We start from the raw sequence: 17,513 nt of genomic DNA, 5'->3' as shown, positions 1-17,513 counted from the left end.
AGGACAATTCGTTTGAGAGTTTGTAACTTCCTATTTCACTTGAAATAGGGGTAGAGAAAATTAGATAGATTTTCCTTTCATGTGATGGACTGTATTTCTTTGTATTTAAATTTGTTTTAATCTTTTTTTTCTCATTAAACTTTATTTTAATGAGATCTCAAAATTCCACGGCAGATTTTTGATCAAGTTGTTTCCATTAAAAAATAATGATTTTAAAAACTAATAACTTAAAAACTGCCCCATGCGCGCGCGCGCGCGCGCACGCACACACACACACACACACACACACACACACACAAATGGTCCACAAAACATTCTCCTCTCTTGAAGGTTTTACGATGCATTATAATCATTAACCAGCCTTTCACTATTAAACTTAAATGGCCAATTGAGACAAACAGTTCTGAGACTGGTCTTCCACCACTGATTAAGACTGGGGTAGCAGGTATTAAGAATAATATTCATTTAGCCTTCCAAACTTTCTGGGAAGACTTGGCAACCTTGCCAGCTCCAGCTGCTTTCTTGTCCACTTCCTTGATGACTCCGACAGCAACTGTCTGTCTCACATCACAAACAGCAAAATGACCCAGAGGAGGAGAATCAGAGGAGCTCTCAACACACATGGGCTTGCCAAGAACCATATCAATGATGTAGTATCCAAAACTTTGGGCTGTCTTCCAGCTTTTTCCCAGAACAATGATCAATCTTGTCCTTCAGCTCAGCAAATTTGCAAGTAGTGTGAGCTGTGTGACAATCCAGCACAGGTGCATATGTGGCACTGATTTGGCCTGGTTAATTCAAGATAATCACCTGAGCAGTGAAGCCAGCTGCTTCTTTTTTCATTTTTGCTGTCACCAGCCACATTGCCATGACAGATGTCTTTGACAAACACATTCTTCTTATCTTTTTTAATTTTTTTAATTGGTGAATGCCTCTTTGGCTAGTATTCACATTTTTCTACTTTCTCATCTTTTTGTTTGCAAACAACCTAAAAGTTTTACTTCCTCTGTAATTCTCTTTGACATATTACCAAAGCAGATCCTATGCCGTAATCACACTGAACAATGTTAAAAAGTATGAATATCTAAGTGATTTATAAAAGATATTAATTTTTCTTTTGTTTTGAAATTATCTCTAAGAGTTTCTAAAGGTATGGTCACAGCTGCCTGAACTGTCTTCTTAGCATCACTTAGATCACTGTCAAGTGCTCCTAAACTTGTGGTCGGCCTTTCACATGGGTATGAAAGCTGTACTGGTGGATCCTCCTGCTGCTGCCATTGCTTCTACCGCTGCCATTCAAGTAGGCTTCTCTTCCCTTCCATAGATCTTCCGAAGAGGTGTACCTGATGTCTGTGGAATTTCTTTATATTTCTGCAACTACTTTGTATACTGGGCTGAATAGCCCTATGGAGATCTTCTTCTTCATCTTCTATGTCAATTTGTTGGTGATTTAGTGCCACAGCCTGCTGCAAATCCTCCTCTCTTTGTCTAATATTCCTGATCCATCATTTTCTTGTCAGACTCATTCCAGATCTGTTTTCTGGATTCTCTGTTCTTTTAGTTGTGCTATTTCTTCTCCAATAAGTTTTGGTAGATGGATCTGTTGGAGCCTGACCATCTTTAGGAGTTGGTCAGCTTCACAATCTGGCAGATCACCTTTAACAACAAATATAGAACAACCTTCCTGTTGTAATTGATCCAAGAAAGCTGCAAGGTATGTGTCTGATATTAATTCTGGACCTGTCAAGAGAGACTTCAAGTTACGCCACTGTTTTATGATTTTTCTAACTGTAAACTGGTGTTCTTTATAATTGATATAAATGGTCTTTCATTTATGGAATCAATACCCAGCCTCTGATACTCTGGACTGTTAAATAGGATTAGTTCTACACCCCAAATTTTCAAGGTATTGCTTATAACTCGAATAGAGAAAAAACCACTGTCATCCATATTTCCAGAAGGCTGCTATAAAAATGTGTAATAGTCCTCACTAGTAATTCCTCCTTCTGCCATTTTCGTCCTCTCTTCTTCATCTAGTTGACGTGCAATAATAGTTCCACAGGGCTGAAATATTCTCCTTAAGACAGATTATTCAAGCAATGTTGAGCACAAAGTGAGCCTTCTTGTCTCTTGTGGAAGATGGCCTCCATGTTTATTTGTCTGGAGCCAATGAGCACCGCACCCAACCGCCTCCCTCTCTCTCCATCCAGGCCTCCCTCTCTACCCACTCTGCCCCACCTTGCCCATGCCACGAGCCTTGTGCACCCAGACATGTTCATGACATTGAAGCCTACATTGCCCTAAGAAGAGCTTCACTCAAAGCTTCACAGTAACTTTCAACAGACTTTACCTCAGTTGTTACATTGACTAGAGAGAAAGTGACCACCATGCTGGGTTTGAAAGCACCAGTCTCCACTCAGCCAATTGGACAATACCAATACCACCAATTTTGTAGACATCCTGGAGTGGCAGATTCAGAAGCTTGTCATTTGGATGAGTTGGTGGCAGGATGCAATCCAGAGCTTCAAGCAACATGGATCAGCTAAGATTGCCTTCTTTACAGGTGACTTTCTATCCTTTGAACCAAGGCATGTTAACATTTGGCTCCAGTACATTGTCACTATTCCAACCAGAAATTGGCACAAGTGCTACTGTGTCCGGATTGTAGTTAATTTTTTTTAGGTGCTGACTTCCTTAACAATGTCCTCGTACCTTTTTCGGCTGTAAGGCGGCTCAGTGGAATCCACCTTGTTAATGCCAACAATTAGTTGTTTCATACCCAGTGTTTAAGCCAGAAGGATTTGCTCATAGGTCTGCTCATTCTTGGAGATACCTGCTTCAAATTCACCAACATCAGCAACAGCAATCAGGACGGCACAGTCAGCCTGAGATATGCCTGTAATCAAGTTTCTGATAAAGTTTCTGTGTCCTGGGGCATCAGCGATGGTCATATAATATTTGTTAGCCTTGGATTTCCACAGGGAGGTATCAATGACAATATACCACACTCACATTCAACTTTCAGTTTATCCAAGATCCAGGTATAAAGGAGCCCTTCCTCATGTCAGCAATCTCCTTCTCAATTTTTTTGATGGTTATTTTGTCAATCCCACCACATTTGTAGATCAGATGGCCAATCGTGGTATACTTGCCAGAATCTATGTGTCCAATGACAGCGACATTGGCATAAGGCTTTTCCTTTCCCATTTTGGCTTACATATAGTGTTGGTTTTCATGACAGCTGTGTTCTGCAAACACACTACAAAAAAAAAAAAAGCTATTTTAATCTTTAGTCAATTCTTCCTCTTAAAAAGTTTTAGTTTATTCATTTACTCACTCATTCTTTCATTCATTCATTCATTCAATAAATATCTAACGAGTGCCTACTACGTGCCAGACATTGTGCTTAACACTAGATGGAAAATGGAAAAACACAAAATTAAAACAAAATAATAAAACAGTCTTCTTTCCTCATGAAACCTAAAATCACCAAATTAGTCACTCCTAATCTTCTCATTTACAGTCTTTATAATTTTGTTACATTTTCTCTCGGGGCTTGATTTTTTCATCTTTGAATCTGAAGGAGCAATATGCTATCCATCAGCTTTTTCAATAGCAAAATAAATGTGATTGTGCCTTTTAAAATGTAAAATTTTACCATTTAATAATGAGAGAAAGTTGGCTAAAAAAAAATCGTGCCTGAGCCATGTGAAAGGTATTTGGTAAATGCTTAGCATTGCTCCTAATCTAAACCATGTCACCATTCTTCCCTGCATATTAAATAGCATGCACTATCATGGTCAGTCTCGGAACTGGCTGCCAGCCCAGTCAGCCCTTTGCCAGCAGGGCCCGGGGAAGGAGTGTCTTTTATAAGTGGGCTAAAAAAACATTTGGCTTGAATCTCAAATGCTGAGTCTCTGCAAGATGGCAAACATATAACCCAAGTTCTTTGGAGCAGAGTTGATTTTAAAAGCATTAGAGCAAGTGAACCTCTCTTAATTGTGGTCCAAATGAAAACCAGTTGATCCCCTGCAGTCTTTCTTCATCCTGAGTGGTGTAACTAGGCTAATGGTTCTGGAAAAGCATCCCTCTTGTGCTTTAGCCATAACACAAAGCAGCAGAGGCTTAATGCCTATTTCCATACCAGTTCCTAGGCAAAGGAAATGATAACTGGTCAGAATTAAGCTGAACCTGGAAACACACTGGAATTCATTTTTATTCGAGGTTACAAAATCAACAAGTGACATTTTTCTGGACTTGTCAAAGGGGAACAACATAAAGGTATCAAGTGACACTCATATATTTGGATGTGAATGGAGGATCATATCCCCAGACTGCTAGGGAGGGCTAAAATTATTTCTTTCAAAGTACATGAAGCCTGTCACTCTTCCCCTCAGTGAAAATGTGTTATTTTATGTACTCAGACTATCACCTCCTTTCTCACTTTTTTAGGGAACATCTATATGTGATGGGAGCTGCAAATTTACTATCCCACAATCCCACAGCACAGTTGGACACATAACCAGTACGAGCCAATCAAAATTCTCTTTTGGGGTCAGAAACATGGTGGAGTGAGAGGTGTCCCAAGATTTCTCCCCTTGAAACAACAATAAGCTGAATATCTAAAGTTCAACATAAAATACCCAACTTACGCATAAGCATGTCTGAGTGAGGGATCTGCGAATAAGAGCTACCACAGGTCAGAACCACAAGAGTTGTACGGTAGACTGGGAAAACAAAGAAGCTGCCTATCTCAGCTGGAGGTCCCTGCAGGGAGAAGAGGAAGGGAGAAGGTGCAGCAGGACCCCTGAGCAGCCCTGCCTGAGAGAGCAGTGAGCTAGAAAAAGGAGCAGGGATTAGAAACCATTTTCAGACAAACAGTTGATAATAATTTCCCAAATCTAAAGAATGAACTGGAGCTTGGAATTCAAAAAGTCAAAAGAATACCCAATTATCTCAACCCAAAAAGACCTTCTCCAAGACACATTATATTAAAATTATCAAAAATTTATGACAAAGAAAGAATTCTCAGGGCAGCCAGGGAAAAGAAGACGGTAACCTATAAAGGAAAACCTATTAGGTTATTGTCAGACTTCTCAGCACAAACCTTACAATCCAGAAAGGAGTGGAATCAAATATTCAAACTATTAAATGAAAGGAATTACCAGCATAGCATAATGTATTCAGCAAAGCTCTCCTTTAGCTATGAAGGATAAATAAAGACCTTTCCAGACATACAAAATGAGAGAATTCTCCACTACAAGGCCTACATTATAGAAAATACTGAAAGGGGTCAGCTCATCTAAAACCAAATGAAAAAAAGTACATAACTATGAGTAAGGCAACTAGCAGGCAGGTAGAAGCAGAGGAGTGCAACTCTTTTTAAGAACAGGGCATTATAAGCTTAAAAGATAAGGAGAGGTTTGCTACAGCAAGATAGTAATGAATATTCAGCATACATCGGGACAAATTGAGACAACAATTACAGAAAAGGGGAGGATTCAAAGACCCAAATTTGCAAAGGGGAATGGAGATAAGGTATATGTAGAAATTTATATATATATACATGCAAGCGCACACACACACACACACACACACACACACAACTATCCTTTACATATTTGTAATGGTAACCACACACCAAAGATTCAGAACTGAAGTATACCAAATAAAATAAAAAGAACCAGAGAGAAAATTCACAAAACCCAACCAAAACAAAACAAAACAAAAAACTGAAACACAAGGACAAGGAATCAATGGAAACACTGAGCTACCAGAAAGCAAAAGATACAATGGCTATAAGAAGACCTCATATTTCAATAATCACCTTAAATGTAAATGGACTGAACTCACCAATAAAAAGTTACAGAGTTGAGGTTGGATCCAAAAACAAAACCCAACCATATGCTGCCTCCAGGAAACACATCTCAGCTCCAAAGACAAATATAGACTCGAAGTGAAAGGATGGAAAACGATATTTCAAGCAAATGGCATTCGGAGAAAAGCAGGGGTAGTGATACTAATATCAGAGAAAATATATTTCAAAATAAAAAAGGTAAAGAAAAAAACTGAGAGACATTTCATAATGATAAAGGGAATAATACACTAAGAAGACATAACACATTAATATCTATGCTCCCAATCAGGGAGCCCCGAAATATGTAAAGCAAGTACTAACAGAACTAAAGAGAGAAACGGACCAAAACACGATTGTAGTAGGAGACCTAAATACCCCACTATCAGGTATGAACAGATCATTCAAACAGAAAATCAATAAGGAAATAACATCCTTAAATGACACAAGACTAATTGGACATAATTGACATTTACAGAGCCTTTCATGCCAAAACAGCTGCTTATACATTCTTCTCCTGTGCTCATGGAACATTCTCAAGGACTGACCCCATACTGAGACACAAAGATAACCTCAACAAATATAAGAGGGTCGAAATCATGCCAACCATATTCTCTGATCATAATGTTTTGAAGCTAGAGATCGACTTTAAAAAGAAAGCGGGAGGAACCACAAATACATGGAGATTAAACAACATGCTACTACAGATTGACTGGGTCAGAGAAGAAATAAAAAGAGAAATCAAGAGATCCATAGAAACAAATGATAATGATAATGATAGTACAACATATCAAAATGTGTGGGACATGGCAAAAGCAATAATAAGAGGAAAGAAAGTTCATATCATCACAGGCCTATCTCAGAAAAACAAAAACAAGTTCAAATAAACAACCTAATGCTTCACCTTTAAAAAACTAGAGAAGAAAGAACAAATGAAGCTGAAAGTCAGTAGAAGGAAAGAAATAATCAAAATTAGAGCAGAATTAAATGAAACTGAAAAATATATTAGTAAAAATAAATGCAACAAAAGCTGGTTCTTTGAGAAGATTAATAAAATTTAAAAATCCTTGGTTAGACTCACTAAAGAAAAAAAAAAGAAAGGACACAAATAAACAAAATTAGTGATAAAAAGGGGGAATTTATGACAGACAGCACAGAAATACAGAGGATCATACAAGAATACTATGAAGAAGTATATAACACCAAATTTAATAACCTGAAAGAAATGGACAAGTACTTAGAAAGATACAACCTTCCTAGACTGAATCAAGAAAAACTGGAAAATCTAAATAGACCAATCATCAGTATGCAAATTGAAACAATCATCAAAAACCTACCAAAAAGTAAAAGTCCAAGACCAGATAACTTCGCCAGTGAATTCTACCAAACATTCAAAGAAGATAATACATATTCTTTTCAAACTCTTCCAAAAAATCAAAGAAGAGGCAATATTTCCCAACTCATTTTATTACTCTGACATCATAACCTGGTAAAGATAATACCTAAAAAGAAAACTACAGATCAATATCTCTTATGAACACGAATGCAAAGATCCTAAATAAAATACTAGTGAACCAAATACAACAACATATTTTAAAAGATTATACACCACGATCAAGTGGGCTTCATCCCAGAGGCATAGGGATGGTTCAACATAAGCAAATCAATTAATGTGATACACCACATAAACAAATTAAAAAATAAGAATCATATGATCATATCAAAAGATGCAGAAAAGGCCTTTGAAAAGATACAGCATCCATTTATGATCACTTAACAAAATCAATATAGAAAAAAAATGCCTTAACATAATAAAGGCCATCTATGACAAACTCTGAGCCAACATTATACTTAATGGTGAAAAACTAAAAACCTTCCTTCTAAGATCAGGAACAAGACAAGGCTGTCCACTATCACCACTCTTATTCAATATAACATTGGAAGTCCTAGTGAGTGCAATCAAGCAAGAGAAAGATATAAAAGGCATCCAAATAAAAAATGAAGAAGCCATACTGTCACTATTTCCGGATGACAAGATTCTCTATATAGAAAACCCTAAATTCTCCACAAGAAAACTACTAGAAACAATGAGCAAATACAGTAGTGTTTCTGGATACAAAATCAATGTTCAAAAATCCATAGCATTCTTATATTCTAATAATGAAATGTCAGAAAAAGAAGTGGAAAAATAATTCCTTTGCAATTGCAACAAAAAGAATAAAATACCTAGGAATAAATTTAATGAAACATGTCAAGGACCTATATAATGAAAACTATAAGACCCTATTAAAAGAAATTGAAGAAGATACAAAGAAATAGAAAGATATTCCGTGTTCTTGGGTTGGAAGAATAAGCATAGTTAAAATGATCCTATTACCTAAAGCATTTTACAGATTTAATGCAATCCCCATCAAAATCTCATCAACATTCTTTAAAAAAAAATAGAACAAAAAATCATCAGATTTATATGGAAGTACGAAGGACCCCAAATCGCCAAAATCATCCTGAGAAAAAAGAACGAGGATGGAGGAATCACTCTGCCTGACTTCAAATTATACTACAAAGCGACAATAATTGAAATGCCATGGTATTGTCAGGAAAACAGACATACAGACCAGTGGAACAGAATTGGGAGTCCGGAAAAAACCCATGTTTATATGGGAAAATCATTTTAAACAAAAAGCCAAAAACATACAGTGGAGAAAGGAAAGCCTATTCAATAAATGGTACTGGGAAAACTGGAAAGCCACCTGCAACAAAAATGACACTGGACTGTTGTCTATCACCACACACCAAAGTTAACTCAAAATTGATTAAAGATCTCAATATAAGACCTAAAACAGTACAGTGCATAGAAGAAAAATAAGAACTAAACTCATGAACCTGGGACTTAAAGAGGATTTTATGAATTTGACCTCAAAGGCAAGAGAAGCAAAAAATAAATGAATGAGACTACATCAAAACTAAAAATCTTCTTCACAGCTAAAGAAACCGTCAACAAGGTAAAGAGACAACCATCCGAATGGGAAAATATATTTGCAAGCAATGCCTCTGATAAGGGCCTAATATCCAAATACAAATAACTCATACAACTCAATAACAACAACAAATTCAATCAAAAACTGAGCATAGGACCTAAACAGACACTTCTCCCAAGAAGACATACAAATGGCCAAAGAATATTTGAAAAGATGGTTAACATCACTAGCTATTAGGGAAATGCAAATCAAAACCACAATGAGATACCATCTCACACCTGTTAGAATAGCTATAATCAACAGGATAAGTAATAACAAGTGTTGGACAGGATGTGGAGGGAAAGAAACCCTCATACACTGTTGGTGAGACTATAAATTGGTACAACTACTATGGAAAACAGTATAGAGGTTCTTCAAAAAACTAAGAATTGATCTACCATATGATCCAGCAATCCCTCTACTGGGTATTGACCCCCAAAAATTGAAAACCCATATCCAAAAAGATTTGCACACCAATGTTCATAGCAGCATTATTCACATTGGCCAGAACATGGAAGAAACAAAATTGTCCTACAATGATTGGATAAAGAAGCCTTAATGCATATATACAATAGAATATTACTCAGCCATAAGAAGAGATGAAATATTGCCATTGGCGACAACATGGATGGACCTCAAGATAATCCTGCTCAGTGAAATAAGCCTGACAGAAAAAGTTGAAAACCACATAATATCATTTATATGTGGGATATAAACCCAAAAGCACCAAACAAACAGGACAACCAAGCAGAGAGAGCCTCATGGACATGAACTATAGACTAGTGGTTATCAAAGAGTAGGAGGGAGAGAGAGAGAGGAAGTAGGTGGAGTAAAAGAGGTCAAATATATGGTGACAGAAAGAAATCTAACTATGGGCAGTGAACACACAATGCAATAAATATATGCCTTACTGTTGAATTGTACACCTGAAACTTACCGGATTTCATTAACCAATGTCACCAACACACACACACACACACACACACACACACACACACACACACACAAATCCTCCTCTGGGTTTGTCACAGATCTGAAGGGAGAGATCTTTCTTCCCTCTCTGGTCACTGGACTGTGAGAATCTTGGATTCCTGGAGCCTCATGAAGTCAGTCAGCTGAAGAGAACAGGGATAGATTCAGAGAAAAGCAGAAACAAGAGATGATGAGGGAGCTCTGATGTACCTATTCCTGGAGTGAATTATGCAGAGGCCAGCAGCATCCCCTCTGCTCTGTCCATAATTTCAGGGCATAAGCAAGAGCATCATTCTTTTATGTTTTACTTTGTTTATGCTAGTTCAAATTGGATTTCTGACACTTTAAAGAAAAAACGTTCTGACCAATTCACTTTCTACTCTGAAAGCCCCATGTCTACAACTACCTGAACATCAGAAAATTCAAAAAATATCCAGGAGGATGAGAGGGAACAAGATTCTCAGACTCAAAGAAGCCGGCCTCAGGCCAATCCATTTTTTCATTGCTTGTTAGATTCATAGAATCAAATTTATGGGAGCAATTTATTAGAACCTAATGTCCTTTTCCATGTAGAGTGGATCTGTCAATCAAGCCCATGTGCTGGGAGTTTGACAGGAGAGGATAAGAGGTAAGGAGAGAGAAGCAAGTCACAACCGAGGTGTCTGCTCAAAGCTAGAACTTTATCATGCAACTAACAAAATGAAAGTGTGCCTAGATTTATTAGCTTACATTTATATCACCCATTGGTTCCCTTCTCCAAAGACTCATGCTTCTGAAAATCATTAACATCTACCCAAAAATGGAGATCAGATTAAGTGAATGTCATTCTAGTTCAAAAGAGTTCCAAAGTTAAGTTACCAATCTCTTCCCCACCCCAACCATATATCTTCTCTTTTTGCTCCACCCACACTCTCATTAATGCATCTGTCCTATTCATTTATTCACTCCATGAATATTTCTGAACATCTTTATGTGCCTGCTGTCATGAACTAAAACATGAATCTCCCCTGATTAAAACCCTTCTATAGACTTCTGATTAAATATGGGAAAATAAAGTTTATCACATGATTCTCTCTTGTAACTTCTCAAAAAAAGGAACAACAAAAAAAATGAGGGTTTTGGTGGAAGTTAAACATCAGCACATCCAAGGAAATAAAGGGTAAAAACCTACTGCCATAACTATCAAAAACCAGGAGATGAGGAAACAATATTGTGACACAAAATGTCCCTAAGTCTCCCCGAAGTACTGGTAATTTAATAAAACCTTGAAATTCTCTATTGATACTCCCAATGTGAGGAGGGAAGACTTTTAGTAGAGTTCTTTCATCTTTTACTTCTTTTCAGGAAAAAATGTTTCCTGGAGAGATAATGGTAAGGAGTAGTGAACAAATAAGGCTGGCTCTCTTTGATAGAGTAAAAACCCTAGGACTTTATACTAGATTGGGGAAAATATTCCAAAGCCCAAGCATATCTCCCAATGAAAGAAGATACACCTCCAACAAGATACAGTGAAAAGAAAGATGGAAGAGTCAAAATAATTTATCTATAATATCTTAATGCAGAATAATATCTGGATTATGTTGGACATAAACAAGATGAAAACATGTGGTGTGGTAACTATGAAAATACTTTACAAAGAGAAAGGGAATGAAAGGAAGCAACACAGTAAGCAAGACAGGAGAAGAACCCAGTTTTCTCAAAAACATAACCTTGGAATAAAAGAGAGTTTCCATGAGTACTTCAGTCTATATAATAATTTCATAGGTGTGTTCATTCAACAAGACAAGGTGAAAGAGATGAAAAGGAAGACTACAAAACTAAGTAAACAAATTGAAGACAAGTTCAGCTGAAAATCAAATTACTGACCAAAAAATGAATGAATGAATGAATGAATGAATGAATGAATCTTGGGATAATCTCAGGAAATGCAGGGAGAAAAGACAGAGGTTAAAACAATAAGGGAAAAACATATAAGAATGACAAAGAAAACCCAGAATAAAAACAAGTTTTGTCTGTCCCTTAGGTATGAAGTCAAAAATATGAAAGAGGAAATCATTCCAATATTACAAGGAGAAAATTTTCCCAAAATGAAAAAAAGTTTGAATCTTCAGATTTAAAAATATATAACATGTGTTTATATGTATTTGTCTATCTAATATCCATTTGCCCATCTGATGTCTATTTCTGTTCCCCCTTCTTAAGGACAAAAAGCTTTCTTTTAGATATCCGCCCCTGCCCCACATGACCTCTAGGCTTTGGGAATACTAATCCCATGCCCAAAGCCAAGGATCGGTTCTGATTGGTTTAAACCAATTTAGCAAATTTCACTGCCTTGACCACTGGTATCTGAGTAAATGGGTCATATTTGGTAAATGGGTCATATCAGGTAAATTTTAGAATTCTTGCTTGAAATATTAAAGAAAAATTACTCTGTACTCTTGAGAATATGAACTTTAGAAAGAAGTTTTAGAAATATTTCTTGTAATGAGATCTATCATATATGTGTATGATATGTATACATGTGTATATGATAGATCTCATTACAGAAAGTCTTCCATTTCATTTCACTTTCTTTTCTGATAAATTTAGTAAATATTAAATTAAATTTTTATATTTCAAAATGTTTCTGACACTTGCTGGAAAAAGACCATCTAGGGTACTGGAGAAAGCTATTCACAGAGAGGTGTCACGCCAGATGAAAGACTTCCTAAGGTGGTATACAGGGTGGGAGTGTGGGGAGTGGCTGCTGGTAGCTAGGCTGCTGGTGTCACTGCCTGGCACTGCAGGAGTAGGATCTTGCATAAGCTGCCACACTTCAACAGTCCAGTGCTAGAGAAAGACTGCCAAAGGAAACCACCAGAACCATGAAGTAAAATGCTTTTTATCTTCCAATGACTGCCTAGAACCCTTTATTAACAAAGCTTTAGGACAAGCTGGCAAAGAAAAAAACATTTAAAAGGTGTAGATTGATTTTTCACAGAGCTGTCTAAAAGAATTAATTTGGAAATGAGAGGCAATAAATCAATAACCAACCCAATATGTATGGTAAAGTTTACTATTATTTTGTAAAAATAAAACATTTCAGGGAGTTCCAGTCAAGATGGTAGAGTAGTAAAATGCTGTGCTTGCCTCCTCTCACAACCACATCAAAGTTACATTAAACTACAGAATAGTCATCACTTGGAATCACCTGAAATCTAGCTACAACTGGGGATACACAGAAGAGGCCACTTCAGGACTGATAGGAGGGTCAGAGATGTGAATCAGGCTGGCTGCCACACCCATGTGTTGCAGGTGAGAATCAAGAGGGATATCTTGGCTTCGGAGGTCTCTTCAGAGGAGAAAAAGGTCCTGGTCTCACACCAGGCTCCCCAGCCCAGGGTTTACTGTGGCAAAGAGAAGTCCCCACAACTTATGGCTGTGAAAACCAGCAGGAATTGTGGCTGAGTGAGAAGAAGGGTGGCTGGAGTCACAGACATATCTCTTAAGGATCCTGCATGCAGACTTACACACTGACTGACACACATTCTTAGTCCAATGCTGGGCCATCAACTTGAAAGGTACCAGGAACATACAGAGAAGAACTAAATTGTCTGATTCAAAGCAGAGGTTGAAAGGGCAGCTTTCTCTCAGGCAGAAGTGCTGGCAGAATCCATTGTTCTTTTGTTGAGCCATTCCCCCTCCTGGCATGCAGATGCAGGTGGCTGCCGTATCTGAGTCTCCATAAACCTGGGTAACTTTGGTCACCTCACCCTGAAGATTCTCTGACTTATGAGCCTACCCAAACCTCTTCTAGTGGCTTTTCCATGGAAATAGCTTGTCTTGGCTTAGCTGAGAACTTTCTTAGAATCTCTCAAAGTTTTGAGATACCCAAACAAATAACACCCGAGTGGCCCCAAATCCAGCAATAGCAGCAGCAGGCCTCGGTTCACAACTTGGCCTCTTGAGGCACCTCCAAGCCCTGCATGGTAGCAGCCATCTGCAGATTGCTTGGCAACTCATGCCAGATGGCCTTAGGCATGGTGAACTTGGCCTGTGGTGAGAGCCTTCCCAGGATGCCTTGGGACTGGCACACACTGTAGTAGGCTTCAGACTGAGCCGGAGTATCATCTGGGCTTCTTCTGAAGATGACACACCCAAAGGGCAATCTGGACAGGCATCAGAGCCCTGCTAAAGCAAATCCTGCTCCTTAGGATCAGCCCCCCATCAGCCAGTCCTCACAACCAATCAGCCCAAGGGTCAATCTTTCTCATTGATATACACACAGCAACCAGGGCTCAATTACAACAGGAGGGCACACACAATTAATACGAGAGGCACACCTGGAGTGCCCAGCTCACGTGACCAGGGAGATTGCACCACTGAGCCTCACAGGACACCTGCTACATAAGGCCACTCTGCCAAGACCAGGAGACATAGCAGCCTCACCTGATACATAGAAACAACACAGGGAGACAACCAAAATGAGAGACAAAGAAATGTCCAAAATGAAAGAACAGAACAAAGCTCCAGAAAAAGAACTAAATAAAATGGAGACAAGCAATCTACCATATTTAAAGTGCAAAACACTGGTTATAAGGATGCTCAATGAACTTAGGGGAAGGATAGATTAACTCAGTGAGAACTTTAACAAAGATGTAGAAAACATAAAAATGGATATGGAGCACATGAAAAAGAACCTGTCAGAAATGAAGGATATAATAACTGACAGCAAGAATACATTAGAGGAATCAACAGTAAATTATATGACACGGATAATCAAATCAGCGATTTGGAAGATAAGGTAACACAAAATACCCAATCAAAACAGCAATAAGAAAAAATATTTAAAAAAATGAGAATAATATATGGTGCTTCTGGGACAACATTAAGTGTACCAACATTTGCATCATAGAGGTACTAGAAGGAGAAGAGAAAAAGCAAGGAATTGAAAACCTATTTGAAGAAATAATTCAGGAAAACTTCCTTAACCTAACAAAGGAAATAGAGATACAACTTCAAGAAGTGCAGAGTCTCAAACAAGAAGAACCCAAAGAGCTCTACCTTGAGACATATCATAATTAAAATGCCAAAGCTTAAAGACAAAAAAAAGAATCTAAGGTCGGCAAGAGAAAGGCATTTAGTTATTTATAAGGGAGCCTCCATAAAACTATAAGCTGATTTCTCAACAGAATCTTAGCAGGCCAGAAATGATTGGTATAAAATATTCAAAGTGATAAAAATCAAGGACCTACAACTGCAAAGCTTTAGAATCAACAGACGTAAAGGGATGGAAAAAGATATTTCATGGAAATGGAAACAAACAAAAAAAACTAGGGTAGCAATACTCGTATCAGGTAAAATTAACTTTAAAACAAAGCCTATAACAAGGGACAAAGAATGACCCAGTAATTCCACTTTTGGGTATTTATCTCAACAAACCCAAACACTACTTAGAAGGGATATGTGCATGCATATGTTTATTGCAGCATTATTTACAATAGCCAAGATATGGAAGCAACTTAGCCACAAAAAGAATAAAATCTTACCATCTGCAACAATATAGATGGAACTAGAGGGTATTGTGCTGAGTGGCCCAATGCCATATTTCTCATGTTTATATGTGCATTAAAACCTCAGCCTATAATCTTCTTATCCAATATAATATCTTTCAAAATCATTATAGCATCTGCTCACAAGTTTACTGCTAAAACCTAAAGCTGCCTTTATTTCTGGCATATCATCATGCCAGAAGTTATCTTTTTTGCAAATTAATTTAAATATTTAGTTTTTTTATACCTTGTATCTAGCATGTCTATGATTTTATAACTACAGAATTGATGAATGATTAGAGTTTATGTTAATTCCACTTACCTTGTTGTCGGAACCAGAACACATCCTATCTTTATAAAAGTATTTCGCTTTTTCTATTTGTGTGTGTGCATTGAAAGAAGTCTAGAACTGTGTTCACTTAATGGTAATGATTATTACTTCCAGAGGTTTAGATTCATTGTTTTTTTTTAACCTTCTTTTATATGTGTAAAATGTTTGAATATTTCAATAATTATCTTCCCAATTTTAACTGGAATAAAAGTAGTTACAGAATAAATGGTAGTGTCCCCCCATGTCTTTTGGACAAAACCCAATCTCCTTCACATGTTAACCAAGGACTTTCATTGTTCAACCTCATTCTGCCTGTTTGGATCTATTTCTCAATGGTCTCCCCTTATTCCCTAACTTCTGGCTCACTCGACAACTCAACATTCTCATGACTTCATTGAGGTTCTTTCTTTTCAGCATGTCTTTATGTTCTCAGTAGGTTACCATATTACTCAACTTTCAAGACCACTTCTTTCTTTAAACCTATTCATAACCCTTTACTTCCTCTTTCAGTCTTCCCCAGTTCTTAATATACATTTTCCATATTGAATCACATTTTTATCTGTCTGTTATCCTCTTCAGAGAAGGGCAAGTAATATGTCTACTACTTTTATGCCTAGTTTAATCAATGATGAGTTCATGAATAAATAAAAGAAATGAATGTTCACAACTTGCTCAGTTAAAAACAGACTTCTTGAAGATTTCACTGTGAGTGGAAGGCAGTGTTCATTTGACATGTCAGATAATTTTTGATGCCTCCTTTATGTCCTTTGTGTGGTAGTCAACTAGGATATTTTGGTAGCCCCGGATAGCTGTTGAGAACTCCTTAGGGAAAGGATGGTCAATGGTATTTTGTAATGCCTTACCCACAAATTGTCATAGCACTTCCACAAACAATATTTCATTTGATCCATTGAGGTAAATGGAAAAATAGTCATGTACCAGTTTGTAAATGAGAAAGTCAGTGTTAGAGTATAGTGACTTGTCTAAAGAATTAAGGAAACAATTTTTGCCTATGTTTTTAATTGCCTAGTTCAGTAATCTGTGTTCCATCTCTTTTACCATCAGTTTCTATGAATCTAAAGGTATCCCTGGCCTCTGCTGAGGTAGGAGTTACAATGCCAGCTATGACACCATGATGAGAAGAAAGACAGGCTTTTCCCCTGAATTGTTGGGTGCCTTCCTGTTACCCCTCTGGCCTCCAGCTTTTTTCACGTGCAGCCTTCACTTTCTCATCTCCAAAATGAGGAGGCCCTCTAAAGTTCTTACTCTTGACTGTTTCGTGAGTCTGAGTCTCTGAGAATTTGATAAAGGAACCATGCCTAATTTAAATCTTAGACTTCTTTCTAAACAACTTTCTTAGACTTCTTTCGACCTAGCCACAGCACCAGGGTCTGGAGTGCTACCATCACAGGAACCTGAATTTTTGACCTAGCCATATTCATTTTATGTTCTTTATACCATAATTGTTTCTTGACCTTAGATTGTCCTTTCTTTTTAGAGGCCAAAGGGAGTAGTTATGTAGCTAAGAACAGCTAGGCTTAACCAAAATTGCAAAAGCAATTTAAGACAGTCAACGAAAAAATAAATAAATATATTTACCAAGCATCGTGTATAAACCCAACAGAGACATGGCCCACCTGCTTTTTATTTCCCTGCCTCCTCATACACCAATTGTTTAGTTAAAACTTTATTATTTCATTACTCAGCATATTTTCAAAAAAGGCAAAAAGATTCACTCCAATTGTCTAATAAAAAAAAAAAAGCCTTTTTTACTGAGATTTTTTTCCCTTCTTGTTTCATTTTCATCA

At 37.4% G+C, this 17,513-nt stretch overlaps 2 pseudogenes; both read right to left on the bottom strand.

Moving 5' to 3' along the window:
* Positions 1–461: 461 nt before the first annotated feature.
* On the bottom strand, positions 462–3,207 carry LOC107500321 (annotated as a pseudogene).
* LOC107500317 lies at positions 1,068–1,972 on the bottom strand (annotated as a pseudogene).
* Positions 3,208–17,513: the final 14,306 nt, after the last annotated feature.

This window comes from Rousettus aegyptiacus, unplaced genomic scaffold (genome assembly GCF_014176215.1).
Source record: "Rousettus aegyptiacus isolate mRouAeg1 unplaced genomic scaffold, mRouAeg1.p scaffold_m13_p_15, whole genome shotgun sequence".
Classification (NCBI taxonomy): domain Eukaryota; kingdom Metazoa; phylum Chordata; class Mammalia; order Chiroptera; family Pteropodidae; genus Rousettus; species Rousettus aegyptiacus.
The sequence above is the reverse complement of the archived record's forward strand: the minus strand, read 5'-3'. Positions and strand labels throughout refer to the sequence as shown.